The sequence below is a fragment of the Ictidomys tridecemlineatus genome, chromosome 5, assembly GCF_052094955.1.
Source record: "Ictidomys tridecemlineatus isolate mIctTri1 chromosome 5, mIctTri1.hap1, whole genome shotgun sequence".
In the NCBI taxonomy this organism is placed as follows: Eukaryota; Metazoa; Chordata; class Mammalia; order Rodentia; family Sciuridae; genus Ictidomys; species Ictidomys tridecemlineatus.
The window spans coordinates 13,560,006-13,568,061 of record NC_135481.1 but is presented as its reverse complement, the minus strand read 5'-3'; the positions used below and the strand labels follow the sequence as shown (position 1 = coordinate 13,568,061).

Below are 8,056 nucleotides of genomic sequence, written 5' to 3'. Positions count from 1 at the left end.
GTCTGTTTTTACACCAATACCATGTGGTTTTTGTTATGATAGTATAGTAACATACTCTATAGTATGATTCCAAGCCAGTCCCTGTGGTGCCTCCAGCATTGCTTTTTTGCTTAGAATTGCTTTGGCTATTCTGGGTCTTTTATTTTTCCAAATGAATTTGAAGACTGTTTTTTCTAGTTCTGTGAAGACCATTTCTATGTCTTCTAATAAATTCACCTTTTTATTGTGAAGTGATAGTTTTCCCTGTCTTGATGCCAGTCAAGGTTCTTTCTGTTAATGTTGGTACCTTTTTTCATAGTTTTACTTTTTCTATCTGTCATTAGATTTAAAATATGTCTTTTAAATACCACTTTATCTTTACACACATACTTACCATTTTTAATATTCTTCATTTCCTTTTGTAGATCTGAGTTTCATTTACCTTCCGATTGAAAAACTTCTGCTGTCCATAAATACTCTCAGCTTTAACTTATCTGAAACTGCTTTATTTTGTCCCCACTTTTGAAGACTATTTTTCTCTGGACATGAGTTCTAGATTATGAAGTACTGGGTAAACCACTTTTCTCTTTCAGTACATTTCATATTTATTGTCATTTCATATTTAGTGCTTTAAACTGTCATTTCATTGAACTTTAATGACATCACTTTCATATTTGCTCCTGAGTTTGGAATAAGCTACTTTTTTCCATGACGGCTTTCTCTTGATTTTTTGAATTTCAACAGTTTGACCCTGATATAGCTCAGTATAGGTTTCTTTACATATATATTATATTTGGGATTTGCTGAGATTCTTACATCTGTAGGGTGATATTTTTCACCAAGCTGGAAGATTTTCACCATTATTTATTCATAACCTTTTTTCCTTTTTTTTTTTACCCAATTGAATTTCTATTGATTTGTCTTGAGTTCACAGAATCCTTCTCTCATTTCTAATCTGCAATTAAGTCTAGCCAATAAATTTTTCATTTCAAATATTCTTTTCAAATTAAATAGTCCCACCTTTCTTTATTTTTAAATTCATTTCCTATCTATTTACTCCTTATGACCACATCTTCCCTTTAATTCTGGAACGTATTTATAATAAAAGCTTTAAAGTTATTATCTGCAAACATTTGAGTCATCCTGGCATCTCTTTCTACTGACTCCTTCTCTTGATCTTAAACTACATTGTCTTTTAACTTCTAAGGCCTACTAATTTTTAAAAATTTACACTGGACATTGTGGGTGATACATTGTAGACTCTGGATTCTGTTATCTTCTTCTAAGAATGTTAGTTTTCTTTGTCTTTTTTATTGAGACATAATATTTGTACATCTTTCTGAGGTACAGTATAATAATTTGACATATGTGTGGTGTATAATGATCAAATCAGGATGAAAGCACTTGCATCTTCTCAAATATTAATTATCTCATGTTGGTAACTTTCCTACTCTTCTAGTTACTCTGAGGTCTATTATAGATTGTCAGAGCCAATACTCACCCCACTGTATTATGGAAAACCAGAACTAGTTCCTCCTCTTTGACTGTTCTGATGTCCCTTATCTAAAAAATGTTGCTTTTTTATTCTGGCTGGTAGTTAAGTTGCTGTGTGATCACTCTGACCTTGCAGGAGCTTGGCTTTGGATATTGTTCAGACATGTATTTGGTTTACTTTTGTTTTGACATGAATCCCTTAGTTCTGAGACAGAGACTTATTTTAAAAGTTAACTTGGTGGGAATCAAACTCTAAATTCCATCTCTGCAGCTGGAATTTCTGCTTAGTGTTTACAGACTTCTGGCGGATGCCTCCATGGGGCTTCTTGATTCCACCCTCATGGAATGTGGCTCAGGGTCAGTTGGTCAAGGATTTAAGGGTACTTGATATGCAGATTTTAAAGCTTACCTTCCAAAAAGCTTCTCTCCTTTTCAGGACGTTTCCCCTTAAATTCTAGGCTTTCTGGTAGCATTGAGTGTCAGTCAGAAGAACTTTCTATTTTTTTTTTCTACTTGAATTCTAGTTACCCTGCCAGGAAGACGGTGCAGTGCACTTAGCGGAAAAGCCATATAAACATGAATTCCACCCGGTGAAGTTATCTTCTTTCAAGAGTCAAACTCACCCCAGTTTTGGCAGCTTTCCAATGCTTTCAAATACTTGTGCGTGTTTTTTTTATATTTATTTAATACCTTAAAACTGTTTTATATGGGAGAGTGAGTACCACATGAGCTGCTCGGACATGACTAACATGGGAACTTAGCTACTGTACTACCCAAGTTTGGGAAAAGTGCTGCCCAGAGAGGAACAGTGGCCTGCTCCATATCACATAGCCATTACTGTGGGAGCCAAGTCCTGAGGCCAGGTTTCCTGGCTCCTCTGGCCCTGTCTTGCTGTTAGGTGACCTTGAAGGCTTCATAAGAGGAGATCAGAGGAGATTCCTGTAGCCTCAGGGATTCTCACTGCAGGCAGGCAGTGGGTTAGGTCACTCAGAGCCACCAAGGGGCCTGGCAGTAGGTCACAGAGGCAGAGGCACCAAGGGAGCAGGGATGCCACGTGGCCCTGGGTTCAAGTACCACCAAAGGGATCTTAAACTCAGTCCACCCAGAGCTAGACCGTCATGGTGGTCCCTGGCCAGGAGGTCTCTTCTTCCATGGTCAAGGCCACGGCATCCATTTCCTCATCGTCCAAGCTGGAACTGGAGAGTCGACCTTGACGCCTCCCTGCTGGAGGACAGACTGGCACAGGTTCCACATCCCGGGACACCCCTCGTAGCACAGCTCCTCCTTCTGATCTCTCTGGTCCCTGTTCTTGATGAAGCTTTCTTTCTTTCTCCCCGTCAGCCCTGTAGAATCAGGACAGCTGCCGAGGTCGGGCTAACCCCTGCACTCCCCCCTTCATTTCCATAGCTGTCAGCCCCAATGTTGATCCTGTCCCTCTCAGTTCTCTCAAAGTCTCCTGCGGGGAAACAGGTTAACATCTGGCCATAATATGAAATAAGCCCTAATAGTAATTGTGAACTTGGGGGGACATTGAGCTCCCCAGTGGGTCACCACCCTCTCCCCTCCACCTGCAGACACCCGAGGAGGAGCGGGTTCTCAGTTGCTCTTGGCTGCTTCCCCATCCAAACCCACTTACCCTAAGTCAGGAGGTCTAAAATGGAAACATTTTGGCTTTAAAAGGGACGCGGGTGGGTAGGTGGGGGGGCTAAGCTTACATTTTTAGACACAAAGAGGATAAAGAACAAAAGAAGCAATAAGATATATTCAGATACGTGTAATATGGACCACCTTGTAATAAAATCAGTTTGTTAAAAGTAAGGGTAAGAAGTCTCCCCAGTCATCTCCCAGACTCTCATTCTTAAAGGAGGCTAAAGATCGACTTCATGTTTTCAAAGTTCCAGAAAGTGAAAGAACAAGAGGCCAGACCTTAGGCAGAGCTGCTCCCATGGCCACTCCTTCTGGGTAAGGACGTGAAGGGGACGGTAATCATGGCAGGCAGCTCGCAGGGTCACTGCTCGCTTCAAATAAGACAGCAAGGGCAAAGGCCCTTGGAGAAATTCAAAGTGTCGTGCGTGACAAAAGGAATTATTCTACCAGACACATTTGTGTTCATCTTGCCTTCTCCTGAGAGGAATCTGTCGCTCCAGCCACCCCTGGACTCCACCTGGCCCACCTGCCCCACCTCACCGCGCACGTGGGGTGTCACTCCTGGGAGTCTCGGGGAGGGTGAGATGGAACCTACAGGGCCCCACCCATTTCTGGTGTCCTAGTTGTCACCTTGGTCTTCGTGTGCTGACTGTGTGGGTGGGGGATGTCCTTCTGTGCAAGACAGGCCTTTGAAGGGAGCGGTCTCACAGGCCTCCTGGGCCTCAGCCTCTGCCTGCCGTGCAGTGTGGTTTTCATCAGGAGGCTGTCGGGAGGCCAGACACCACGCAGCCTGCACAGCCTCCAGACGCAGGCCGCCCGCCCTCCCTCCCCTGGACCATGTCCTCCAGGCCTCTGACTCCTGCTCCATCCAGCCCAGGTTCCACGTGGCGCTGTCTTGGCAGTGGCCTGGGGAGGGAGGCGTTCTTGGGCTCTCTTGCTAGGGAATATCAGGACATTCAGCAGGATTTAGGTTCCCAACTGGAACTCCAGGCTATCCCCTTAATTGATTTCTTTTGTTTCCTTCAAGTCCTCAAAAATGTGTCGACATCCATTTGGAGCAGCCGTCCGCCAGGCGAGCGCGGGCCAACTTTCTTCAATTAATGAGCTGAGACTGAAGTTGAGATCTTTGCTTTTCACAGCCATGGCTGGACATGGACCCTGCCGTGGTGATAAAAAAAATAAATGTTGTTGGTGCCGTGTCTGTGAAATATAAGTGATTAAAAAGTGGCCCCACCAGCTTGCCCCGGAGCGGGTTACCGTGGATGGCTGGGGTTGGAGCGGCGGCTGGACTTCCCTGGGCTCCCCTCTGACCTTGGCTTGCTGGCGGCTGCACTTCTGCCCAAGCCCAGCCCCTGCCCAGCGTGCCCGCTCCATGACCCTTCTGCTCGAGAATCCCAGCCAGCCTTGAAGACCCAGCTATCTGGATTTCATATTCATTCAGCAATCATTTATCGAAGGCAGACTGTGCACCACGCTCTTCCATTTACCCATTCTCATTCTATCAACATTTGTTCCCAGAACATCTATTAGGAGAACCAGGGAGATACTGCCCTCCTCCTCAGTGAGCTGTGGGTGTTGGAGGAGCACTCTAACATGGCATGTAGGTTCAGGGCAGTGATAGATATATACAGGTGTACTGGGAAACTGGGAAGGGGCACTTATTTCTGAACAAAATGTCATATTTAAAAAACATGTTCGCAATGAATACTTTCAAATATGTAAAAATAGTAGACAAACTTACACAAGGAACTCCTAGGTGCCCATCCCCCAGCTTTAACACCTATTATTTCTCAGGCAGTCCTTCATCTAGATTCCTAACTACTTCCCCATAGCACTCTTGCATGACTTTGAATCAAATCCCAGATATCGCAGGGTTTTGTTTATGAATCCACAGTCTTCTAATGTGTACCTTTCATCGACTTTAAGCCGGTCTTGATAAGGGAGCCACCAAGTTATCTAAGAGGCACTGCCTGGACTTGATATTAGATAAATCACCCCCCCCCCCCGCATACTTATAAATGATGTGCCTTTGAACAAGTTACTTAACCTCTCTGGGCCTTATTTATTTATTTGTACTGGGGATTGCATCTAGGGTGCTTAACCACTTAGCCACATCCTCAGCCCTTTTTAATATTTTATTTAGAGATAAAGTGTCTTTAAGTTGCTTAGAGCCTTGCTAAGTTGCTCAGGCTGGCTTTGAACTTGTGATCCTCCTGCATCGGCCTCCTGTGCCCTGGGATTACAAATGTGCGCCACCACGCCTGGATCCTTACATTCTTCATGAGGACGATATGACTGAGCTCCCAGAGTTGTTCTGATAATTAAGTGAGATAAAGTACATAAAGTGGCAAGCAAGATACCTGGCACCAAGTAGGTACTCTGCAGATATTTCTCCCCAGGTCCATGTTTTTCCTGGATGAACAGGAGAGTGCTACAAAGCCTCTGAGTAAATTCGATTGTGACCCTTCACTTAGGATGCACGAAGATGCAATTGGAAGATTCTAGAAGACAGATACCTGATCACGGTGTACCCAGCCCAGGCACCTGCTGTAGTGAGACCTTGTCTTCAATGTCAACCTCTCTCACCTAACTACTTACACAGCAGGGACCATCCATTGACCACATGTCTACTGAAGTGGTTTCACTGAAGATAGGAGTCACCTAGATTTTGCAGAGTGCAAGTCATGAGGTTGGCATTACTTTCCCATCTCCTAGCTCACAGGGGAAGAGGAGACACTTGGCAACAGGGAATGTGCACACCCAAACCAAGCACCCTCAAGCTTTCCTTCAAAAGTCCCGACCGGCTTCTGGCAACTGTTGCAAGCACCAGATTCCTCTCTACTCTGGGTGGCAGCTGGCGATAAAGCCCCAATAACTCAGACAAATGTGGCTGACGCCAGAGAGGAGTCAAGGGCCTGGCTGCGACGTCTGGGGCCAGCTTGGGCTTGGACCTCGCTGTGTGTTTACAAGTTTCCCTTTGACAATTCAGTTTTGAAGATGGGCTTCATTAAAGGGCAATTATAGGTTAAGTAACTTGTTGGCTCGCTGCCTAATGTGGAAAACTCGACTGTGACAATCAGATAATTCTGAGATTAAGCAAGACAGCAATTGCTACTGAAAGAAGCAGCTTAGCAAGGGGATAAAAGACTCTCCAGCCATGACCTCATCCCAGCTGCCCCGTCTGGGCAGGAAGTCTGAATTCAGGGGCCCCGCGGGCTCCTCTGTCATGGGGGGTGACCTCTTCTGGGAAAGGGGACCCTGGAAGGCAAAGTGCTTTCCCACTGGGATGGGAAGATGGCCCTTTTCCTACGGGGCTCAACTCTTCCAGAGGCTTCTCCTGGGCATCAGGGGCTAGCCCAGCTGTGTGCTTGGCCTCTATCTGTACCTTTCTCTTTCTCACCAGCACAACTTTGCTGGAATCTTCTGCTAGTATTATTCATGGAGTTTTTCTGACCCATAAAGGGATGCTCCACATCAAATTCCTGCAGCAGTTTGTGTTAAGTAGGAAGCTTTTTATTATATGTCACCCCAAAATATGACTTGTGTAGAAAGGGGGGGTTATCAACTCTTGTAACTTACAAGCCCAGAGGATGGGGTGGCGGGAGGACACAGTCAAGATGGTGGTGGTATCTGGGCTGGTGCAAGGACCCCTTCAGCAGGTTTCTGGGCTGCCAAACTGCCAACAGCGCCAGGTGAAATGATGCCATCCATCAAGGCATGGATGAGGAACTGGAAAGAGAGGAGAAATTATTTCCGCTTGGGGAAGAAGTGGCCCAGTATGACAGGACATGCAAGGTTAGCTGAGGCCTGTGGAAAAAATATGGACATGAGGATTATAGATACTCTCATATCTGAGACGGGCTTTGCTAGAATTGCTGTCAGTGGAGCTATGGCTGGGTTGTGGCCCATTTGTGAATTTATGACCTTCAATTTCTCTGTGCAAGCCACTGACCAGGTTATAAATTCAGCTGCCAAGACCTACTATATGCTGGGGGGCCTCCAGCCTGTGCCCATAGTCATAGGGAAGCCAGTGGCACCTCGGTGGGTGTGGCTGGCCAGAACTCACAGGGCTTTGCCACGTGGGATGGGAAGTCCTTAGGCCTTAAAGGTGGTCATCCCCTGGAATTCAGAGGATGCAAAAAGGTTTTATTAACTCAGACATTGAGATAACAATCAGGGATAGTACTGGAAAATCAGTTGATGTATGGAGTTCCTTTTGAACTTCTTGCAGAAGCTCAGTCAAAGATTTTCTGGTTCATATTGGAAAAGTCAAAATAGAAAGCCAAGGGACCGTGGTTTCCCACACAAGACCTGAGTGCCACTGCTGAGAAGTTGCAACGGTGCTGTCTAAAGAAGAAATTGAAGGTGAGGTGATCAGTATGGGTACCATCAGACCAATGGATGTTGAAACCATAGAAACCAACATTATGAAGACAAATTGTCTCTGAGCCCTGGAAGGAGGCTGGCCCCAGTTTGCAGCAGGAGCTAAAATTTGTGCCAGGATCGTGGATGACCTTGCATTCAATTTCCTGGATGTTTTGCTATCGGTGTCCCTATGCCTTATGCAAAGATTCCAAAAGACAGAAGACCTCAGGTCAAGGACATCATATTTGCAATCAAGAAAACGTGAACTCTAGTTTGGACTTGAATATCAAGTCACTGAAATTTACTTAAAGTACTTGCTGGGATTTCACCTGGATGGTACTGCAAGACTTCATTACTCATAAAGTTATCTCTAAGGCAACAACAGGTGTTTTTGTATTGACGGGATGTTTAAATGCGTCCATGAGTGGGAAACGCTCCGCTCTCCTGCCCTGGATTCCATGCTTTCATTGTTACGGTTGCCCTGTTCTTTGAATAAATTAATATAAAATTTTACCTCTTTTGCTAGAAGGACAGGATATGCACGTGGCACTGTACCAATGAACGATATATG

General features: G+C 45.2%; 1 pseudogene; it reads left to right on the top strand.

Annotated features, from left to right (window-relative positions):
• The first annotated feature begins 6,622 nt into the window (after positions 1-6,622).
• LOC101978241 (pyruvate dehydrogenase E1 component subunit beta, mitochondrial pseudogene) lies at positions 6,623-7,750 on the top strand (annotated as a pseudogene).
• The last annotated feature ends 306 nt before the right edge of the window (positions 7,751-8,056 follow it).